The sequence below is a fragment of the Pseudophryne corroboree genome, chromosome 6, assembly GCF_028390025.1.
Source record: "Pseudophryne corroboree isolate aPseCor3 chromosome 6, aPseCor3.hap2, whole genome shotgun sequence".
Lineage (NCBI taxonomy): Eukaryota > Metazoa > Chordata > Amphibia > Anura > Myobatrachidae > Pseudophryne > Pseudophryne corroboree.
Window position 1 is genome coordinate 727,800,741 of NC_086449.1, and position 22,013 is coordinate 727,822,753.

Genomic DNA, 22,013 nt, shown 5'->3' on the forward strand with positions numbered 1-22,013 from the left:
TAATTATTATATATATATATAAAATTACCTGAGCCAAGCAATCAGTAGGTTACTGAGTACACCTTTAGGCTATAGTCTAAAGGTGCACTCAGTAGACTACTGATTGCTTGGCTCAGGTTATATATTATATATATATATCGTATGTAGGCCCCGGCACTGCAGCTCAGTGACGTGCAGTGGGGTGAGGCAGGTGAGGCAGAGCCTTTCCTGTCATACTAACGTTTGTGCCAGAGTTTTGATTGTATAAAGTATATGAAAAATACAAAGAATATGTTTGAAATATCTTATTTGCATTATTCTAATAATTTTTATAGCCAAAACTCTGGAGTAAAAAGTCTATGGCAGGTGAGGCAGTGCCTCACCTGGGTAACTTTTCCGCACATCTCTGATCAAAACTCACCAAATTTCCAGAAGTTTATATTGTTACACCTGTGTATAATGCCCAGATGTACCCTTTGGCTCATATATTGTATGTAAATCTGTCTCTGGTTCTAACCAGTGCCTCCTGAGCTATTTAGCTCACCGCACGTCCCTGCTGCAGCTGCTAGTTACTTGCTGTGGTGCCCTCCTTGTGGGTTTGCTGACCCACCATGATACAATCAACGAAAACAGGCGGCACTCACAGACTTGTATCGTGCATAAAAGCCACCCCTCCAGGTGAGCTATTTATTGAAAGTGCACTTTCAATAAATAGCTCACCCGGAGGGGTGGCTTTTATACACGTTACAAGTCTGTGAGTGCCGCCTGTTTTCGTTGAATATATATATATATATATATATATATATATATATATATATTCAGAAAGTGAAGAAAAGGGCGCCTATTAGTGTCTAGTAAAATTATAGAGCTGGTGTGATTGTGTGTGATAGGCGCCCTTTTCTTCACTTTCTGAAAATCTTGTTTATGTGTTTTCCAAGCACATATTTATTGCTTAAGGTTGCAGCCACTCTTACTCTAGAGGAGGTGTCACGTACTATATACACTTGATTTCATATTATATTATTTATTATTGGTAGTACACCGTGATATCTGAGCGCCCCCGTTTCTATTTTCGACTATATATATATATATATATATATATATTTATGTATACTGTGCTCACAATATCTATTCCAATAATTTGTCAACACGTTTTCAACGGTGAGAGATAAAATCTTTACACCCAGAAAATTATTTTTACCGCGACTTCTCTATGTGATCCTGTAGTCCACCGGGTCACATACATCTACAAAAAATATAAATAGTGGAGGCGCTCCATAGTGCATTAAAAGATTTATTTGGTTAAAATATATATCAGGTACAAAGCTACAGATCACTTATAGCCTCCGGTACCATTACAATCTACTGTGTGGGTTGGTTACCACATTATTTTAATACTCCACCAGGCAAAGCTACAGCTTCCTTCTGCTCCTGCTGGGATCCTGCCCCACACTACTTCGTCTCACAGATCCAGGAACCGATACGTGTCGGACCACCTCAGAGTGAGCTAACCGGAGCTGCGAGCCTGCTGTGGTGACGTCAAGAAGCCACACACTAACGCGTTTCGTGGATCACTTCGTCAGGATCCCAACAGGAGCAGAACAGATGTCAGTGAGGTCCCAGGCTTACAGCTTATTAGGTTTAATAAACATCTGCCAGCCCTCACTGTACACTCTATTTAATCAAATTCCCTATATTATTTAGTTTGCATTGACTGCTAATATATGGTGCTAGGCATGCCCAGCAGGCGGTGCTAGGCACGCCACTCCAGTCGTGCACCCCCTAATAAAATGTGCTGCGCACGCCTATGGTTGGGAGAGCAGCACTCTGCGCCATCTCCTATGATACACTCTGGGCATTAGGGCTCAGAGCATAAAGGGAGGTGTGACCTCCAACCTGATGTGCTTCTGAGCATGTGCAGTCTGCAGGAATCTTGACTGTAGAAGCATGGTGCAGTGCTGTGTAGATGCACAGTAACTTAGATCCTGAGGTGAGAAACCTAGATACCTGCTATTACCCTGTGTTTGATACCACTGCTGTTAACCCCTGCATTAGCACTGTGTTCCTGTATTAACCTGTACCTGCTGTTTACCAATAAACCCAGCATCCTGGTTACAGATTCTGTGTGGCCGAACAGTCACTTTCACATATGCTGTGCACTTATTGTGACCACCATCCATCCCAATAAGCTATATATATCAACAAGTTGTGGGTCCAGGCACACCAGTGCCCCAAGTGAGGAGAAACAGAAAGTATTTAGATCAACGCAAACAGAAAAATGCACAGGGCAGCTTGGCTCACGGATTATATATTGGGGGGGGGGGGGCACACACCAATATTTTTCTTGCCTCCGGGCAACTGGGATAAACTTACGCCACTGGCTGTAGACAAGCGTGTTTATTCCATAATTCACGGGAAAGTATTAGCACGCAACATGTGGATAGCCCTGCAAGCAGCGTATGAAGATTAGGGTCTCATGAAGATAATAAATCTAAGGCGTTCATTTTATGGTACCATCCTGAGCACATGCAGAAACATGGATATCTTCCATATATAACCAGTGTCATCTGTAGAAGTTCAGGTGGACGGTGAGGGGGTAGCGATGGCAGTGCTGCAGAATCGAATGTCAAATTCGACTTCTTAGTGGTGGCTTAGGAGACTAGTGTGACTAAGCTATTAACAAAGATCGTGAAGACTAAACTGCTGCAATTCCAAGAATGCATACAGGTTGAAACCAATGCAGAGATTAGTGCATTACACACTAAGTCTAAAAAGCCTACGTACGTACGGGTGGTCTTCTGTATGCCGAATGTCGGGATCCCAGCGCACAGTATACCGGCGCCGGAATCCCGACACCCGGCATACCGACAACTATTCCCCCTCGTGGGGGTCCACGACCTCCCTGGAGGGAGAATAAAACAGTCTGGCGCACGTAGCGCGCCACCGTGCCCGCAAGGGGCTCCTTTGCGCTCGCCACGCTGTCGGTATGCCGGTGGTCAGGCTCCCAGTGCCGGTATGCTGGTCGCCGGGAGCCCGAGCGCCGGCATACCGTACTACACCCGTACGTACAAGTGTTTCACATGTCACAAGGTAGAACATAAAGCCTCTGATTGCAAACTGAGAGGGGTAAGTGGCACGATGCAAAACATACATGACAAGAGAAATGAGTTAGCTTTAAACATAACAGACGGTCACAGTAAAGATTGCTGGGAGGAAAGTCCACTTGTAAAATAAGTGATCAGCGCACACAGCAGGTGTTTTTTGTTGTTGTTTAAAATAAACCAATATCTTTATTTTAGTTGTATTCAAGATTTTTATACAGCAAATGTTCCACAGGCTACAATGGTCAATTCTCAATAATGCGAATGTTAGTATTGCATTCAGAATAATACAGCAATTACAAAAACGGTGTAAATAACATTCTAAATATTATCTTAAAATTTAATTTTAGGGGTTTTTTTAAGCAAAGGAGGGAATTCCTGTAACCGGAGTCTATTCGTGAAGCAGTAAAAAGAGTGGAGAAGTGAGCCAGTGGAGAAGTTGACCATGGTAACCAATCACTGTTGAGGTAACATTTAAAAAGTGCATTCTATAAAATTATACAGAGCAGCTGATCGCCAACTTCTCCACTAGCTCACTTCTCCACACTTTTCACTGCTTCATGAATAGACCTACAAAGAACAAACATTTGAGCCATAACCCTACAGTTTGGAAGGGTTCCCTATGTCCTGAAATACACGTACAGGCAGGCAGAGGGTGACAATGCTTCCAGGTATATCTGGTGGCAGCTGGGAGAGAAGTAAATGGCATTTCTTATGGAGGATTTAGCAGAGGCCGAGCTGGGTTTACACTTACTTCAGCCATTTACATGCTTCGTTTATAGCACTAGGAGTAATTGGTAAAAGAGTCTGTAGGAATATTCAATCACTCGACCCTTGACCTGAAACATTAAGAGTTTTCTGGTGGGAGCTCAGAGCTAAGCACCATCTTCAGCTGTGATCCAGAAAATCAGCTCATATGGGCCACAGAAGGGTATTTAACTTTCATGCATTGGTTTAGTAAATGCCCTGAAGTTCTAATGATGTGGATGTTCCAGCTGGTGTCAATATGTCCAATGTATGGTATATAACATTGATCGTAATTACAGGAAACAATCTTAATAATCTGAAATAAAAACCAAGGACTCATTCATTATTACTTATTGATACAGTTTGCCCGCATGGGCATTACCTTCAAGACTATTTTCCCTTCCATATATTCAACCTCCCTTAAGTGCAGGTGACCTAGAATCTGCAGTTCCGGGACCTACATTAGCAGAGTACATACATGATCATTCAGAACATATTTTTTTTTTATCACATTCCAGATTAGCAAAATCCCAGGAATCCCTTTAATTCATAATGTTTCTATGGGAAAAATAAATTAAATATCTCCCTTTTGTTTTATAGAAAATCTGCTTTAAAATATGAAAGGATGGGAGAAAATATTCTCCAACTGTGCTTTGCCGTAAGCAAACTTTTCAGCCATCACAAATTTATTAAAATGCTGCAGCTTGTTCCTGCTAGTGAAATGCGTGGAGGATAGGTAAGAAGACAAGCCAGCTAAATATGCATATCCAATATCCTTTCTGGATAATATACAAATCTACCTCCGGACTATGACTCTCAGGTGAGGATGCTGTGCCAATTTATGTCTCAGATGATGCCATCAGCATTGCTGAAGAACATGCAAAGAGTTCCTGCAAAGTAATCAAAGATTTTGATATGGATCAAGAGACATACTACCTGAATGTCAGCCGTTTCCTTTTGGTTAACGATGCAAGTAGTTTAGATGAATCTCCATATGTACAGAGAAATTACTAAGGCTGTGTAATAAAGTGGAGAAACGCATAAAGAGGAAAATCCAGGAGGATGCAAGCGTTTTCTACTGACCACAGGTAAAGGATTTATCAGAATACATGGTAGATATGTTGCTTATTCTCTGCATAGCACTTATGTGCTTCTTATTAACCCTTACTAATTTTCACTTGTGTGCTGCCCTGGGGTAGCCGACCTGTGCCGACATGATGGGGTCTCGCACCCCGGACCCACACCTAGTATTAGGGACCCCCAGTGATGGAGACGCCTTGCTGAACGGCCTGGGGGCTTAACCCTATATCTGCAGATATACGCAACTAAGATCTTCGTAGTATCTGATTATTATGTAGTGATATTTCTCACTCAGTGTGCATTAGGGATCGCAAACTGTTTTTTTCTTACCCAGAATTACCCCTCCCTTTTAGCACCTGAGTGACATCACAATCTGATTGAGCAGCTTGCCAATAAATGTATATTATTCTCTGCCTAATCAGGGAAAGCTGCATGATTACTGGGAACCAGTTTAATTCCAATACAGTACACAAGAAATTGCCTGCAGGATGATCTTACCCTGTGATCATCTGGCTTTGGCTTTGGTTAGGGTGTAACCCACCCTCTTTTTAAGGGATCTATTCATGAATCAGTGAAAAGTGTGGAGAAGTGAGCCAGTGGAGAAGTTGCCATTGGCAACCAATCAGTTGCTACAAATAATTTTCTAGAATGCACTTGATGAATGTTACCTCAACACTTATTGATTGCCATGGACAATTTCTCCACTGGCTCACTTTGCTACTCTTTTCTCTGCTTCATGAATAGACCCCTAAGGGGGACATTTACTAAGCCTTTAATGGAGAAAAAGCGGACGGAGATAAAGTCCCAACCAACAAGCTCCTAACTGTCATTTTTCAAACCCAGCCTGTGACATAGCAGCTTGGAGCTGATTGGCTGGTACTTTATTTCAGACTGCTTTATCTTTATCTATTACTATGTCTTGGATGGAGATAAAGTCAACGGAGATAAAGTACCAGCCAATCAGCTCCTAACTGCCATGCCACAGGCTGGGTTTGAAAAGTGACAGTTAGGAGCTGATTGGCTGGCACTTTATCTCCATTGACTTTATCTCTATCCAAAGCTTAGTAAATAGACCCCTTAGTCTCTTGCACATGAACAGTGAGATAAAGGTAACTGTAACTCGCATCCCTGTAGAGCACAACTAACATGTTCCATAGAACTTTTCCTTATAGCTAAGAGGCTGTACACCCATTTTTGCATATTTAGACCACAGAGGGCACTGTGTAACAGAGTGCAGCTTATATATCATTTTCAAGAGTAAGCATTATAGAAAATCCTACTTCATAGATTCCAATACATACAGAAATAAGGTTCCCTGTAAATTGACTTCTACGTAAAATGTTAATTACAAACATAAGTTGAATGAATCTTACTTATACTGTAAATAACATATACACTATATTTTACTATACCTGGAAAGGAACACTGTACAGTAAGTGCACTATGTAAGTAACAATAAACCCTGCTTACAATTGTTTTTTTTCCCTTTAAAGGTGTGATTGGTAGGGAATATCTAATTGCCTTTCTGATACAATTTTATGATCATTGAAAGCTGTTTGTTGGGTTTCTTATCTATTGTTTTCTTGAACTATGATTAACCACTTGCCTTCCAGCTGCTCCAAATGTAGCTCATCCAGACTTTGATGAAGGCCTGCACAATATTTAGAAACCATGAGGCTTATGTAATAGCATGTATCTCACAGGATGTGAGAGAATTCCGGAGAGTATGCTCGTATTATTAAAGCAGCAATCATTTACAAGGCAAAACCAACCAGGGCCAATATTTACTAATATTCGTGTTTGAGTCGGTTTGTGTAGTGTTTAAACTCGTTTTGTATCGGGTGCATTTTCATGCAACTTTTTGAATCCATATACGCAAAGTTACGAAGCAGTCGACTTTATGGTTTTCGTGTTTTCCGATGTCGATGCCAGTCGTTTTTTTTTTGGCACATTTACGGCCGTCATTGTCGTTTGCGTACGTGTTGTTGTTGGATTTGCTGTTTTTTTCCCTAAGTTAAACGCGGCAGGGTTTTTTTATTTTCCCTCGGCCGCATTTTCGCTTTCAGTTTCGATTTTCATCCCCGTTCATGATTGGTTGTGTTTCAGATGGTAGGAGTGTCTTTGCGCAACCATATAAATACGCCTCAAACCGTCCGCACCTCGTGGGTTTAGTTAGTGGCAGAGGCGTATCTAGCACGGGGCGAGCAGGGCACGTGCCCTGGGCGCCATGGCAGCCCCAACAGAGGGGGGCGCCACCGGCACCTGCACGGCCCACTCGCCCCATGCTTCAGGGATTCCGCCGGCGCTACCCGCGGCGCTTTCCCTGTCTCCCCGGCTGCTGTGCCTGTCACAATAGACAGGCAGCGGCAGCCAGGAGCCTCCCCCTACTCCCCCCTGCAAAAGTGACTGTGTGTACGCGATCGCGACAGCGGAGGTGCGCGCATGCGCGTGCGCGACCTCGGGGGGGGGGGGGGGGGGGGCGTGCGGCCCCTGCCCTGAACAGCAGTGAGTGCAGGTGAGCGGGAAGGGGGTGCGGGACATTTTGTGTGTGTGTGTGTTAAGTGTGTGTGTGTCGGACAGTGTGCGTGTGTGTTGTGTGTGGGACATTGTGTGTGTGTGGGACAGTGTGAGTGTGTTAATTGTGTGTATGGGACAGTTTGAGTGTGTGTAAATTGTGTGTGTGTGTGACTGTGTGTGTGTGTGGGACAGTGTGCGTGTGTTAATTGTGTGTGTGTGGGACAGTGTGTGTGTGTTAATTGTGTGTGTGTGTGTGTGTGTGACAGTGTGAGTGTGTTAATTGTGTGTGTGGGACAGTGCGTGTTTGTTAATTGTGTGTGTGTGTGACAGTGTGAGTGTGTTAATTGTGTGTGTGGGACAGTTTTGAGTGCGTGTTAATTGTGTGTGTGTGGGACAGTGTGCGTGTGTTAATTGTGTATGTGTGGGACAGTGTGAGTGTGTTAATTGTGTGTGTGTGTGTGTGTGTGTGTGGGACAGTGTGAGTGTGTTAATTGTGTGTGTGTGGGACAGTTTGAGTGTGTGTTAATTGTGTGTGTGTGGGACAGTGTGCGTGTGTGTTAATTGTGTGTGTGTGGGACAGTGTGCGTGTGTATCAATTGTGTGTGTGTGGGACAGTGTGCGTGTGTGTTAATTGTGTGTGTGTGGGACAGTGTGCGTGTGTTAAGTGTGTGTGTGTGTGTGTGTGTGGGACAGTGTGAGTGTGTTAATTGTGTGTGTGTGGGACAGTGCGTGTTTGTTAATTGTGTGTGGGACAGTGTGCGTGTGTGTTATTTGTGTGTGTGGGACAGTGTGCGTGCGTGTGTGTTAATTGTGTGTGGGACAGTGTGCGTGTGTTAATTGTGTGTGTGTGTGTTAATTGTCCCGGCGGTTATTGGCGTCTGTAGTGTGCGCCCCATCCTCCTCCGCTGCCGCTGACAGGAGCGGCGGTGTGCGGCTCTCCCCCTCCTCCGCCGGCTCCGTCCTCCCGTCGTGGCCCTGCAGTGTGTGCCGGTCTCCCCAGCAGCAGCAGGTTAGTCTCCCCCCCCCCCCCCTCTCTCTCTCTCTCTCTCTCTCTCTCTCCTCCTGTGGATTGCAGTTTGTAAGTATCATTTTAATTTTTACAGGTACCCCTATTGAATTCTACTGGACAAGTGGACGTGATCGGCGTGGGATGTAGGTAAGTAATCTGTCTCTTATTTTTACAGGTACCCCTATTGGATTCTACTGGACAAGTGGACGTGACCGGCGTGGGATGTAGGTAAGTAATCTGTCTCTCATTTTTACAGATTCCCCTACTGGATTCTACTGGACAAGTGGACGTGACCAGCGTGGGATGTAGGTAAGTAATCTGTCTCTCATTTTTACAGGTACCCCTATTGGATTCTACTGGACAAGTGGACGTGACCAGCGTGGGATGTAGGTAAGTAATCTGTCTCTCATTTTTACAGGTACCCCTATTGGATTCTACTGGACAAGTGGACGTGACCGGCGTGGGATGTAGGTAAGTAATCTGTCTCTCATTTTTACAGATTCCCCTATTGGATTCTACTGGACAAGTGGACGTGATCGGCGTGGGATGTAGGTAAGTAATCTGTCTCTCATTTTTACAGGTAACGCTATTGGATTCTACTGGACAAGTGGACGTGACTGGCGTGGGATGTAGGTAAGTAATCTGTCTCTCATGTTTACAGATTCCCCTACTGGATTCTACTGGACAAGTGGACGTGACCGGCGTGGGATGTAGGTAAGTAATCTGTCTCTCATTTTTACAGATTCCCCTACTGGATTCTACTGGACAAGTGGACGTGACCGGCGTGGGATGTAGGTAAGTAATGTGTCTCTCATTTTTACAGCTACCCCTATTGGATTCTACTGGACAAGTGGACGTGACCGGCGTGGGATATAGGTAAGTATGTGTGAGTGTGTCAGTGTGCTTTAATAAATTTTTACTGTCACGGTGTGTGAGTTGTGTTTTTATTTGGGTATTTTTTCTGTTGTAGAACTACAGGTACCGGCGGGCCCGTTATTTCCCTGCATGTTGGTACTTGAGGTTCTCCAAGTACCAGCAAGCGGGGGAGGCTTTCTGGGCCTTGTAGTTCCACAACAAAAAACAATATTCTTTTTTTACTTACATGGCTATCAGCCTCCCATCCACAGCCCACGGATGGGGGGGACAGCCTCGGGCTTCACCCCTGGCCCTTGGGTGCCTGGAGGGGGGGTGACCCCTTGATTTAAGGGGTCCCCACTCCTCCAGGGAACCCCGGCCAGTGGTGACTAGTTGGGGGGGTAATGCCACGGCCGCAGGGACCTACATAAATGTGTCCCCCGGCTGTGGCATTATGTCCCTGGCTAGTGGAGCCCGGTGCTGGTTTTAAAAATACGGGGGGACCCCTACATCTTTTGTCCCCCGTATTTTTGGAACCAGGACCGGACTAAGAGCCCGATGCTGGTTGTCTAAATACGGGGAACCCCTGTCCAATTTTTTCCCAGTATTTAAACAACCAGGACTGGCTCAAAGAGCCCGAGGCTGGTTATACTTAGGAGGGGGACCTCACGCAGTTTTTTTTTACATTTTTAACCCATTCAGACCCTTCTCCATTAAGTTAATGGAAACCCTGGACAACAAAATTGCATTCATGTCCTCCTCCCACTCCCTTCCCAGTCCCAAACACTGATTATTATTTTTTTCGATAAAAATGTACAATATATCACAAGTATGATGAGCAGGCATGCAGCGGGCATTGGCGACTTTGGACTGAGTTGCAAATTAGTGGCGGAGGGCTGGGTCAGTTGATGGTGGGCGAGTTTGTAAGCCATTGGTGGTGGCAGCGGGCATCGGCTCAGAGGCAGTGGCGGGCATTGGCTCGGTGGCGGTAGGGTTCATCGACAGGATTCGGCGGACATTATGGCTGTAGTGCCTCACCGCACGCCACTGACCTCACCGCACGCCACTGGTGTGTGGGACAGTGTGCGTGTGTGTTAATTGTGTGTGGGACAGTGTGAGTGTGTGTTAATTGTGTGTGTGTGGAACAGTGTCAGTGTGTGTAAATTTTTGCAGTCCAGTGTGTGTGTGGGGAGAGGAAAGTATGAGAATGTGTGTGTGTGTAGTCTGAGTAGGTGTGTGTAGGATTTGGGGGTGGCCAGTCTGTGTGTGTGTAATCAGTGTGTGTGGGATGTACTAATGGCCATTTACCGAAGAGAGATATGTATTAAACCACGGGCACTGAGATGCCCTTCTCACTCACCATCCAGCTGGGTGGGCGAGCCGGGCGGGTGGAAAGCCAGCAGCAGGGGCAGCATGCCGGATATCAGCAGCCGAGGGTGGGGGCTGTAATGCACATGCGGAGCCCAAAGCCGGAGATCAGCAGCATGCTGACCAGCAATAAGCAGCTTCTGCTTCCGCGTTCAACATGCTGCTGATCTCCGGCTTTGGGCTACGCAGGGTTCGGGGGATGGGTGTCCTCTGCCGGTGTACTGCAGCTCCGGGGGTGCGGGCTCCGGAGGCTTTCAGCACTGTTGAATATCCAGCTGCCTCAAGTATGTACAGCCCGCACCCTCTGCTGCTGATATCCGGCATGCTGCTGCTGGCTGTCCCCCCGCCCGGCTCGGCCACACAGCTGTATGGTGAGAAGGGCATCTCAGTTCCTGAGGTTTAACACATATGCCTCAGAAAATGGCCTCTGCGGTAAACGATACTAATGCTTACCGTGACAGTAACAGCGGGGAGGAAGGCGCACATCGGGATCCTGCAGCATGAAACAAGAACCCCTTCGGAGCGCAGCAGACCACACTGAAAAGGGTGCATACCCGGTGCGGTGCTCTGCATCCCGGGTGGTGCCGAAGATGTGGAGTGTCGGAGGTGGCAGAAGCGCCGCAGCTTGGGGTGAGAAACCGCTGCAGCCCTTCCGCTGCTAAACTCTGCAATTAGTCTATTAAGGGGGTGGGCTCCCCTCATCATAGTGCCCCACAGGCCATGTTAATTCTGGGGGTAGGATCCCCTAACTCTATAATGGGAATTTTGGCTCATATCATGTGCTGTAACGTGAATTTTGGCTAATACCGTGTGCTATAATGTGAATTTCGGCTCATACTATGGCGGGTAATGTGAATTTTGGCTCATTCCGTGTGCTGTAATGTGAATTTCGGCTCATACCGTGTGCTGTAATGTGAATTTCTGCTCATACCATGTGGGGAAATGTGAATTTTGGCTCATACCATGTGGAGTAATGTGAATTTTGGCTCATACCGTGTGCTATAATGTGAATTTCGGCTCATACCGTGTGCTATAATGTGAATTTTGGCTCATACCATGTGGGGTAATGTGAATTTCGGCTCATACTGTGTGCTATAATGTGAATTTCGGCTCATGCCGTGTGGGGCAATGTGAATTTCGGCTCATACTGTGTGCTATAATGTGAATTTCGGCTCATACCGTGTGCTATAATGTGAAAGGGGCACCAGTACTAGATAGTATAAGGGGTCCTACTACACTGAAGGACACGCCCCTTTTGAGTGACCACGCCCCTTTTCCGGAGCTATCTACACTCTTTCATTCCACCTTCAAAAATTCAACTTCGACCACTGCACCTACATACACATACATACACACCCTGACATCTTTATATGCAGTGACACCTGTGGCGTCTGCACATACTTTCCTTTTGTATTTTTTTATTTTATTATCATTTTATTAATTTATTATTTTTATTACGAAAAAATTATTATTATTTTTTTTTTTTTTGGGGGGGGGGCGCCATTATTGATCTTGCCCTGGGCTCCAAAAACCCTAGTTACGCCTCTGGTTAGTGGTGAGGAGGAGGGAGGTTGTGCTGTGGAGGTAGGTGAATTTGTGGTTTGGTGAGGAGTGTTGGTAGCGATTTCTGAGTGTGGTATTGTGTTTGAAAGTTGTCTTGTCATTCTTGTTGTCTTGTATTTTGTGGTTTTGTCTCATTTTTAGTTCAAGTTATTTTTCTTTATAGTCCCTTGTCAGTGTTTGTGTGTGTGTGTGGGTGTGTGTGTGTGTGTGTGTGTGTGTGAGTTGTGTAGTGGTAGTGGAGGAGTGTGTTGTTTGTCTTTTTTTCCCCCTGTGTTAACTGTTTAGACACACAATTATGTGTGACTCAGAGGTGGAGGGTGTGAGTGAGGGGGAGGAGGTCGGTCAGGTGGAGGAGGTGAGTGTTAGTGAGGTTAGTGAGGTGGAGGAGGTTGCTGCAGCAGCCTCAAGTGACAGTGATAGTCAGAGTGCTCCGCAGCCACGCACCACTACTAAGACTGGGCGGAATGTTAAGTTTAGTTTTGCTGAAAATGTGGCATTGGTGCGTGAGCTGATGAAGTATCAGAGGCAGCTATTTGGCCCTGAGTCCGCCAAGGTGCCAACACGGAGGAAGACGGTGTTGTGGGCGAAAGTAGTTGCTGCTGTCAATAGTGAGGGGGTGGTCAAGCGGACGGAGGACACATGCCGCAAACGGTACTATGACATAAAGCGACGTGTCAAGTCCAAAATGGCCAAGGAGGCCAAGTCGGCTCGGCAAACCGGTGGTGGGCAGCCCTATATTGCAAGATATCTGGAGTATGAGGAGCCTATGCGGAGTGTAATACCTCCTGAAGTTGTCTCTGCAACCCATGTCCGGGATTCAGATAGGCCAAGGAAGAATGGTGAGCATGTGTTTTTTTTGTTTTGTTTTTAAAAAAAATTTATTTTCTAATCTGTGTCATGTGACGTTGCATATTACTCCCATCTTCAAGTGTGTGTCTGCAAATACATTGTTTTGGGTCATGTGTTAGCTAAAAGCCAATGTAACATCTTACTTTATTGTATGTCATGTGTTTTTCAGACAGATATTTAGCATGTGTAGTTTGGACTTGTTGTGTCTCTGATTTGTCCTGCAATAATGTTTTCCTTTTGGGCGTTTTTTACGTAAAAAATTATGACTATGTTTTATATATAAGTGATCCATGTTTTTTTTTTTTTTTTTTAATTTGTTGTCATGTTAGAGGCTGGAGTACTGGAAAGTGGTTTGTAAACCACTTACATGTGTAATGTCATCTTTAGAGAATGTTATGTTTTTTGTTTTATTTAAAAATATTTTTGCTTGTATTTGTACCTTGACACCATACTGCATTTTTTAAAATCATAAAAATTTTTTTTTTTTTTGTCATATAGTGGTAATGTGTCTTTGGAGTGCCACATCACAGAGCAAATTAGATATTGCATCTGTATTATTTTTAAAAACAATACAATATGAAGTTGTGTGTTTTAAAAAAAATAAAAAACCTTTCCTTTAACTTGTGGCCTATGTCAGTGTCCTGTACATGTTTGCCTGTCTTGATGTTGCCATAGTGCATATGTGTTTTTTTTTTTTTTTTTGGTATTTCTGGTCCTTATGTTTGTTTGAATTAAAAACCAAGCATTTCTAAATGTAAAAATGTTTATAAGCATAATGGGTGGATGTATACACAATAGCATGATTTATGAATATATCTCATTTTATACAGTGTCTGAAAAAAGCAGTACTACTCGTCGGCCAGTAAATCCTAACACATCTGATGATGATGACGCTGCGGAAGCAGGTAAAGTGTCCATTGTAGTATAGGGTATGCTTGTAAAGGAATGGCCATAACAAAATTGAACTTTCATTAAAAGGTCCAGCAAAAGAAGTATGGAGCAGCAGAAGTGGCTCTTCTGTTAGACATCACCACAAGAAACCTGTGGCCGAAAAGAAAGCAAGGTCGTCTGTCCCGCCACAAACACAGCAGGCTACCCCGCCACGAAGATTATCGTCCGTATGTTCTGTACCCCCACTCCAAATTTTGGACACACCTCCAAGACGTCATCCACACTCCCCTCATCTTGATTGTGAGTATCAAACTGAAAAAAAAGTGTAAAATGTCAGAACATAATCATAATCAGTCATAACCGCATTAAGTCAAAACACATCCAAAACAAAAATACTTACCGCAGTAAGTAAAAGCTGTAATGGAATCCAAACTAAATGGCCTTGTCCACATCCAGTAAAGATATGTATGTCCACTTGAGTCATACAGTATGACATTGGGTATAAGATGCTGCAACAAAAAAGCACGTTGGTTTGTTTGTAAAAAGTAAGTTTGTTTTTCTAAAAATCTCATGTGCTTAAGGTAACATTGCAAAATACATACAAAAACATTACTATGTTTGTTTGAACAAAGCTATAAGGTAACACATTATGTATTACAATGTTTGTTTATGGTGGAGTATGTGTGAGCTACAATAAAACTAAAGTATTTGCTTTCACAATTAAGTAACCAGACACATTTGCCACAAACAGGCATATGTGTGTATTTAAGCTATGAGTGATGATGTTGCTAGGCAGAATAGTTGAAAGCAACAGTGAATGACGTGTTCCATGTGTAGTGATTTTTTATCATTTCACAAACATATGGATAGCTAACGGAGATATGTTTAACATTTCAGCTTCGAGTCCTGGGAACAGCATCCCTCCGCAACAACACCAACACAGTGACATGGAGGAGACAAACATCTTAGAAATGCAGCCATTAATGCAAGGAATGAGCCCCCCAGCACCTGTGAGTACACCACCACAGCAAAGCACACCACCACCACCACAACACAGCCCAACAACACCAGGAACACAAGGCCCTGATCAGGTGTTTTGGACTATTTGGGCTAGACAGCAGGCCACTAATGAAGATTGCCTGCGTAAGCAGACACAAATGTTTTCAAGCCTACCATCTCACCTCAGAAGAATCTCAAGAAATCTGAGTCGACAAAATGAGCAAACAACCAGAATAGGCAATACCATGGAACTCATGCGTACAGACATTACACAGGTCATGGGCAACTTACAGCGCATAATGGAAGAACAGCACAGACTAATGGAAGAACAGCACAGACTAATGGAAGAACAGCACAGACAACAGCAAAGTTATATGAGCATTTTTCAAAACAGTCAAAAGATTAATGAAAGTTTATTCAGAATAGTAGACAATCAAAATGCTGCTACACGTGAACTCAATGCCACCCTCACTAACCTGAATGAAACACTCAGATGCAATCACCAACAGCAAACAACCAGCAGTTCTGGTACGACTACTCCAAATATCACGCCAGTCTCATCACCACCAAGACGGTCCACCAGAGCACGCCAACATGACAGTGCTAAAGGCAAAGGGCAGGACAAGCAGCCACCAAAAAAAACATTAAAAAAAACTTACACATTTGTGATAAGTAACTCAAAATAGTTAGCAAGTGTTTTTGATGCTTTACAAAATATCACACTTAGCTCCTTGACCCTTTTTTTTAACATAATTAATTATAAGTGGACCAAATTAATTGTAAAAAATAGTACGCACATTTATTCCTTTTCATTTTTTTTGGGGTATTGGAGGAGGAAAATGTTGATGGAGCCACACATACATGTTAGCAGGAAGTAAACTGACCACTTGATTTTTTTCTAATCATTACTCTTTCTAGATTCCAATCATTCTCTTTGCCTGCAGACAATCCAAATTACAATGTTAGTGATACATATCTTAGCTATCTTATCTATACAACATTACAAGATGAACACAATTGAGTGGCGTAAAAAGCTTGTAATATGTTGCCTTTGTTTTGTTTGAAAAACATTGTCCAAATGAATGTCAGTATTGTTGGGACAGGTTTGTGTGTGCTAAAAATTATTAAGCATGTTTTTACACATGATGCTGAAACAAACAAATATGTACTTTAAAAAAAACTGTTTATAATAATGTATATGTGTGGCAAACTGTGTATTTACTTACAAATCATCAAGTTTACAGCATCAAACATTAGGAAATAAATTATTCCTGATTACAGTAAGTTTGTGAGTCTTAAATATGATGGTGCATCACACATAGGTACACATGTATTCCTCAAGCCAAACATATTATATGTTGAGGAGTGTTTTTTGGGAACACAGGTTCTCAAACTCGGCCATCAGGAACCCACACAGTGCATTTTTTGCAGGTCTACTCACAGAATCACAAGTGACATAATTAGCTCCACCTGTGAACCTTTTAACATATGTCTGTGAGTAATTCATACACCTGTGCTTCTACTGGGTTACGAGAAAAACATGCACTGTGTGTGGTCCTGAGGCCCGAGTTTGTGAACCTGTGCATTAGGACATTACACACAATGATAAAGTGAAATACTAAATGGATGATGTGGGCTTGTAAGAAATCAGCACTGCAAAATTTTCGAACACTTATCCAGACTTAATGCATGCCACTCATAATCTGTTATTTTGATATTAAAAAGACACACAATACACATGCAACATTTGTTTATCATATAGCGAGGGTATGTTTGTATGTGTCAAGGAGACAGACACATTCTGAGTAATGGATTAAGACCAAAAAAACAAAACATCTATTTATGAAAACACAACAAATGCAATAAGCAAACCAAGCTTACCTTAGAAATAGCAATTGATGATCTGTTGCTTAACCTGCCTCCCTACATCAGTACTCCAAGTATCACCAGATGTCTCTAATTCCTCTGCTTGCTGGCTGCTTTCTTCCTCCTCCTCCTCAACATGTGGCAGATGTTGTTGCAAACACATGTTATGAAGAAAGCAGCAGCAGAACACAATTTGAGTCACCTTGGAGGGACTATACAACAAAAGGCCACCAGACTTATCCAGACACCGAAACCTAGATTTCAGCACACCAAAACATCTTTCTATCACATTCCGCGTGGACTTATGTGCATTATTGTAATTGTGTTCAGCAGGGGTATCAGGTCGGGACAATGGAGTTAGAAGCCAAGAGAAACAGCCATATCCTCCATCACCTAAAAGACAGATATAGTAACGTGATTCATGTTAAGATACAGCAACACATAAGTAACACACTGTGGGGCAGATGTATTAACCTGTAGAAGGCATAAGGAAGTGAAAAACCAGTGATATGTGCAAGGTAATAAAGGCAGCAGACAATCTGATCCTAAATGTTAATTTACACATTGGAGCAGATTGGCTGGTGCCTTTATCACCTTGCACAGATCACTGGTTTCTCACTTCCTTATGCCTTCTACAGGTTAATACATCTGCACCTGTATTTGGACAAAGTATACGCAGGCCTACACATATCAAATTACATACCCAGCAGCCATCCATCTGGCATTTGTCCGTCCTCAAACTTATCAAAGAGGGATGACTGACTGAGGATGAAGGAGTCATGGCAGCTCCCAGGGTAACCAGCAACAACACTCATTATTTTGAGATTTGCATCACAAACCACCTGCACATTTGTGGAGTGTTCAAAATGGCGGTTTGTATATATGTGCTGCCTGCCCCTAGGTGGTCTCAGCTGAATGTGTGTGCAATCTATGGCTCCAAGCACATTGGGCATGCCAGCAAGCTCATAGAAATCTACCCTGACGGCATGCCACTGAGACTCCTGGGTAGGGAAGCAGATTGAGGCCTCGATGTGGGGCTGCAAAACAGCCAAAACCTGTGTGAACATTTTAAAGGACAATAAACTTGAGATTTTAGGACAGAACTGGCCACCGAGAAATTAAAACAAACACAAAACAGAAGAGGTTGTTAGGTATACATCACCTGTGTTAAGATTCTGGAAAATGAGGGCTGTGAGATTACTATGACATCCCCAGACACAGCCTGAAAGCTGCCAGTAGCCATAAAGTGCAACACAGCCAGGAGTTTGTGCAGGCCTGAGACAGGGCGAGAGCGTGCTGTCTCAGTTTCTAGGCCCAGTTTGACAAGGTCATACAGACGGAAAATGTTGTTACGATTTAGACGGAACATCTGTATGACCTTATCATCGGACAATGCGTTCAAGTTTAAACGCCCCCTAAAAAAACGAGGCCTGCGCAGCCTCCGCGGAACCTGTACAACCTGCTGACCATGTTCAGTTTCTTGGCCCTGGGTACTTACAGGCTGATGTCTGAGTCTGAGGAAACCCACAGCACACAAAAGATCACTGGCCCACAGTCCTGCTGCCATTTCTGAGTGTAGGTGTATTGAAATGGGCCTAACATCCTTTTATAGGCATCCTAATTCAGGTGTGAGTGATTTTTTATTTGCAACACATGTAAACACGACTGAAAAAAGCAGGTTTTTGCCGCTTTTTTTAACGAATCGCAAAAAAATACGACCGCATTTGAGCCCTCAGAGACTAACACCCAAATACGAATGAATAGTGAATTCCGTATTCTATGAAATAACAACCGCGTTTGACCGATGGTCTATTCATTCGTATTTCGGGACGTTGTCATTCAAACCATTACGAATAGACCAGACACTGCCGAGATTGGTGCTTAGTGAATTCCCGGATTGGGACTTAGAAAAAAAAACACAAATCGACCAAACTCGGATTTTTAGTAAATACTGGCCCAGGTGTTGTCTTGCAAATGATTGCCGCTTAAAAATATGAGCATACTCGCCGGAATTCTGCACAGCCTGCATCTCTCAGGCTATTACATATGCCCCCATATGTCAAATAGGCAGCAGTTCTGGGGCTACAACTAGAGAGTCGGTGACCGCTTCTGGTTCCAGCCATGTGCCTGGTAACTGATTTGCCTCCTTGACACCCAATCAATAACACACAGCACTATGGATGCTTTGTAACTCAATATGAACGTTGTAGTCCAAATTGAAAGGGTTTTGTCAAGGATACAATGGCACATCCCAGCACTGCATTTCAGTGGCAATACGTATCTTCCATTGCACCCATGACAAAACAAAAGTGCCTGTTATTGGGAGGGGCTCTATATAGATCCTCTGATTTGTATGAGACCATTTTCCCCATGTAACCAGGGAGTGTTCACCTGCAAACACACTAGAGTGCCACCCCTATCACTAAACATTAATTGTAAAAATGATGCCAATCTTTCCTGTTTCCCAAGCCCACTGTCAGCCTGTCATAATTGGCTCCATCCACAGTTTCACTCCCAACATCCAGACCCTCATACTGTCTTGAGGTCTCCTCTTTCAGAACCCTGCAAGAATATGCACCCTTTGCAATCAGGTATAAAAAGCCTTATCCATTATCTTTTTATTTCCTGCCTTGACTACTGCATCCACCAACCATCTAGCTTCTACTTTACAATCCATCCTATACTGGACTAATCTTCTGCTGCTGCTTCACGTTCATTGCATGAATCCCTACATGCTCTACAGTCTCCTTATTTTCTAAAGAATGTAATTCATGTGTCTCATCCTCATCAACAGTTCTTCTTCATGCATCTCACCAGATACACTTCCTCTTGTCCTTTTTCTAATCAGCAGCTCTTACTGCTGACTCCAAGTCTTCTTCCATGCTGCTCCCCGCTTTTAGAACTCCCTACAAAAGTTGACCAGACTGTCTCCTCTCCTTCAATCTTTCCTTTAAAAACACAACTCCTGACCTCCTATGATGCCATCTGCATGGTCTACCAGACCCACTCCCATGCCCCACTAGCTCTAGCATGGCCCTCTCTAACCTTTGTCTTGCATCTGTACCTCCTTCAGCCATCTACTCCTCCTACTTGTTTTTTTTTCTTCTTATAAATGCTTGGTATTTCATTTTGTCTTGTGGAGTTTTTGGGTGCCATGCAAATAAACTATGATGATGATGATTATAACGTATGATTTTGAGTAAAATATGGAAATGCCCAGTTCTATGATGAGGTCATATTGTTCTTATCCTAGGACAACAGATTTACAAAGACAGCACTCTGCTCACTTAACGCTCACCTATTCCCATGCGTGTATCTTATACAGATGGGCCATCCCCCTTAAGGAGGTGATGAGTGGCTTAATATGAAAATCCATGCCTCCACATTATGCCTACAGTATGTATTTAGTAATTGAAACAAATATATTAGCTGAATTTAATGTTTTTAGTCACAGATACTTTAACAGGTTATTATCAGAACTTCCATGCTCATTTCCTGTTTGCAGGTCAGTTCACTATTGGCTACAAATATGACTGTTTTGACCAATCACTGCCTCAGATGGGCCTCCATTGGCTACCAAACATAAAAAGAACAAATAAGAGTTGTTCAAATTTTATCCATTCTCGATGAAAAATATAGTTGGTCAGAGACCGCAATAAATATTATTTTAGCCATTCTATTAACATTGATTCCTATGTTACCAGCATAGCCAGCAGCACTTTATTATTGGGCATAAACATTGCATTTGGGCAAACAATGTGTTTGCAAACATTGGCTGAACTAACTCCCTAATCTGGCCAACTGGCCTGACTTCAGGTTGACAGGATCTTTTCATATGGATCTTGGTAAACAATAATAAAACTGTATAAACAATTGGAGATCAAGATCTGAGACATGAAAGCTCCCTCAGACACATGTTTTATGTTTGCCGTACCCAAGAAATGTTGTGGGATTTCCTGACACTCTATTAATAAATGATACTAATGGCGTGTAGTATATTCTTGATACATGCAGATGTTATGGCCTGTAGTAGGCTTTTGGACAACAGCTGGATCACTCCAGTCCATTTTCAACAAGGTAAAAGTGACAACTTTGCAGATAGCTTTTGAATGATTCACCTTGCAGCTACGGTTGTTGTAGTAGCCTTGTGTAATCGATGATGATGATGATAATAAGCCGATATAATATGACAGCTTCAAAATAGATATACAAGCTATTTAAATTACACGTCCATATTCCCAAGGCTGACTCTGTAAAAGTTATGCACATCCTTTCTTCTTTAAATATTGTCTCTTTGATCATTGAGTATAACATTGAACAATAGACATTTGGCCTTATTATCCCCCCAGTCACTGTGTGATCATTTTTCCCAGGAACGGTGCACAGTTAGCAATACATTTTTGTAACACTCAACTAACATACTCATAAAATTCCTCTGAACTTGCTACATTGTCTCAGTGGGAGTTTAAAGCCGGTCCCCAGACTGTGATTTGCCTGTGGAGTAAATCTCTGCTGCTTTCTAAAGAGCTGCCTGATAGATTTCAGGAGAGAGGCCCACAGCTATTCTTTCTTAACAGCGATGACTTGTTGCAATATTGTGACAGCTTAATCTGACCCAGTAGTCCTCTGTTTATCTAGCAGACCTGTTAAGAGGTCCCCATCCCCCTACCGTGCTTACACTGGACCATGCCAGTATCACTCAGGTACTTTCAGATATAGATTTACTATGATATACCCAGTTTGGATTTTTTCTTTGTAAGTGCATCTTACAGCACTTACATTCAGCTGTAGAATATCTCTTATGTGCAATTGAAAGCCTTCCTGGTTAGCTCAGATACCATATATCCATCAGTTTCCATGATAATTTGTCCACTTTGAGCAAACTTTCAGTAGGAAGCTAATTTCTTGAATCTGTGTTCTGTTCAGCATTCACAAAGGACATCCCTGTATACTGAGGAATCATGAAAGGAGAAATGAATGTCAAATTCAGTCTATGTAACAATATAGCACAGGCTTGCTCTTCCCATGGTAAGCTTCACCCCCGAAGAGACAACTAAATGAAGGCCCCAAACTTGCAGGGAACCTTCACCATGCCTTACTGTTGCCTGCAGACACTCATTGTTGTACCGCTCTTCAGCCCTTCGGCAAACAAACTTCCTTCTGTCACAGCCAAATATTTTTCATTTTGA